Source organism: Eucalyptus grandis, chromosome 11 (assembly GCF_016545825.1).
Source record: "Eucalyptus grandis isolate ANBG69807.140 chromosome 11, ASM1654582v1, whole genome shotgun sequence".
Taxonomy (NCBI): Eukaryota; Viridiplantae; Streptophyta; class Magnoliopsida; order Myrtales; family Myrtaceae; genus Eucalyptus; species Eucalyptus grandis.
Genome location: NC_052622.1, coordinates 3,577,695 through 3,580,185, shown reverse-complemented (window position 1 = coordinate 3,580,185; position 2,491 = coordinate 3,577,695). Strand labels below are relative to the sequence as shown.

General features: G+C 41.7%; 1 pseudogene; it reads left to right on the top strand.

The window, feature by feature from the left end:
• Positions 1-225: 225 nt before the first annotated feature.
• On the top strand, positions 226-1,831 carry LOC120289436 (annotated as a pseudogene).
• The last annotated feature ends 660 nt before the right edge of the window (positions 1,832-2,491 follow it).

Sequence of the window (2,491 nt, the reverse complement as noted above, 5' to 3'; positions counted from 1 at the left end):
ACAATTTTTGAACAAAATATAAACAAACGTGCCATTGGTACATCTAGGGGAACAAAAGCGAAGTCATCTTTTTTTGATAAAAGAGATTATTCTACGATAATTATAGGAGAGTGAAACTCAGTCACTCTTCTTTATTCGAGACTTCTCTACTTGAAACTCAGTCTGTCATTGCACTATGCAGTGATCGTATCAATTTATCTTTGACTTGGTCATAGCTTAACGAGTATTCATTTTATATTTTACCGCTAAAATGATAAGCTTAGGTCTCCATTGATTGGTTGTCAACACTTTGTAATCATTTTCAGTCATCTCGAACAAATTCTTCTTGCTTTCTACAGATACTTCTATGGCGGCGATAGTTGCGAGATATGCACTTCCTCATGTCCCCTATTTGTTAGGTATGACTAGTCCTTTATTCCTCCCAACTCTGAAAATCTCAAGCAGCAAAGGATGACTTTCTATATTACACTACGCTAATCTATGACAAAATTTTCCGCAGTTTTTTCCACAGCCCACTTCCTTGCGGCAAAATTCATGCTGGGAGCTCCATGTGTGTTGATATTTTTGGTCTATAAGTGGAAGAGAAGGCACCAAGCAATGGATGAAAACATCGAAGAATTCCTAGTAGCTCATAACAACTTTTCACCTATAAGATACTCTTATTCAGACATCAAGAAAATCACAAAAAAATTCAAACACAAATTAGGGGAAGGAGGATATGGTTCTGTGTACAAAGGAGTACTTAGAAGTGGCAATGAAGTTGCTGTTAAGATTTTGAGCAAATCAAAATCTAATGGCCAAGATTTTATAAGCGAAGTGGCTACTATTGGAAAGATCCACCATTTTAATGTGGTGGAACTTGTTGGTTATTGCTTTAACAACTCAAAGCAAGCTCTCGTGTATGATTTCATGCCGAATGGATCTTTGGATAAGCACATTTTCTCTAAAGATGGTGACAATTCTCTTGATTCTAAGAAAATGTATGAGATCTCTCTTGGTGTGGCTAGGGGGATAGAATATTGCCTCACAATATTCTTCTAGATCAAAATTTCACTCCAAAAGTTTCTGACTTTGGACTTGCAAAACTTTATCCCATGGACCACAGCATAGTATCGTTGACTGCAGCAAGAGGAACTTTAGGATATATGGCTCCCGAGCTATTCTACAAGGACATTGGTGGTGTCTCATATAAAGCCGATGTTTATAGTTTTGGGATGTTGCTAATGGAAATGGCAAGTAGGAGGAAAAATGCAAAGAATGTTGAGCATTCAAGTCAAACTTATTTCCCTTTGTGGGTCTATGATCAACTCAGCAAAGAAAGCGAGGTTGAAATGGAAGAAGTGGAAGGGGACAAGGAGATAACAAAGAAGATGGTAATAGTTGCCCTTTGGTGTATACAATTAATCCCTGATGATCGGCCATCAATGAGCAGAGTCCTAAACATGCTTGAAGGAGATATTGATAAACTGCAATTGCCTCCAAAACCGCTTTTGTATCCGTCCGAGAAGCCGTTTGATGATAACGCTGACATAGAACTTGAATCATTCTCAGCTACATCAAGTGCTCCAACAATTTCTGAAGGATACCGAATTCAGAATAGCAATGAAATTACAGAATCATCCATTGTATGATTCTTTTTCTTTCCTGTTTGAATGAATGCCAAATAAACGTAGTTCCATCCGAAGCTTAATTGACTATGTAAATCGTGATTTCAGCGTTTGTAGCATCCTGTGTTTTGCAGAAGAATTGCCTCTTTGGCTATCTGTTTTCATCTCTTGTTTCCTGATATTTCAAACCAAGCTCGACGTGTATAATGCAATGAGTCCCTCTCTCCCTCTCTCTCTCTCTCTCCTCCCCTTCCCTCGCCCCTCGACCGCCGCCTGGTCACCCACCTCGATGTCTCCGAACTCCGCGGAGCAATCTCCCACCCCGACCTCATGTCGCGGCCTCCTCGCCTTCTCTCTCCTCCTCAAGTCCTGCATTCCTTCCCGAGGGTTCGCGCTTGGAAGGCGCGTCCATCGCGCGCTCGCGCCGTCTCTGCTTGAGCCCGACTCGGTGATTCTCAACTCGCTCATCAGTCTCTGCTCAAAATTCAATAACTAGGCTGAGACGGAGAGGACTTTTTGGGACATGGGTAATAATAGGGATTTGGTTTCTTGGAGTTCCATGAGCTCTTGCTATGCCAATAACCACATCGCGTTTGAAGCAGTCGATACTTTAGCTCATTTGCTTGAAGATGGGTTTTTTCCCTCGGCTTGTTCGGGTCCGACGAATATATCAACTGGTGATAGAGTTTCGAATTTATAATCAAAAGCGGCTATCTTGATTCTGATGCGTGTGTCGGGTGTGCATCAATTAACATGTTTTCAAAGGGTAGTGCTGATTTTGTAATGACCCGAGTCCACTGTGTGATATTGTCCGCTTTTGACACTAAGTCATTATAAACTGGCCGGACCCCTTCCTTGCGCACGTCCGGGGACCGAGGCGCGGA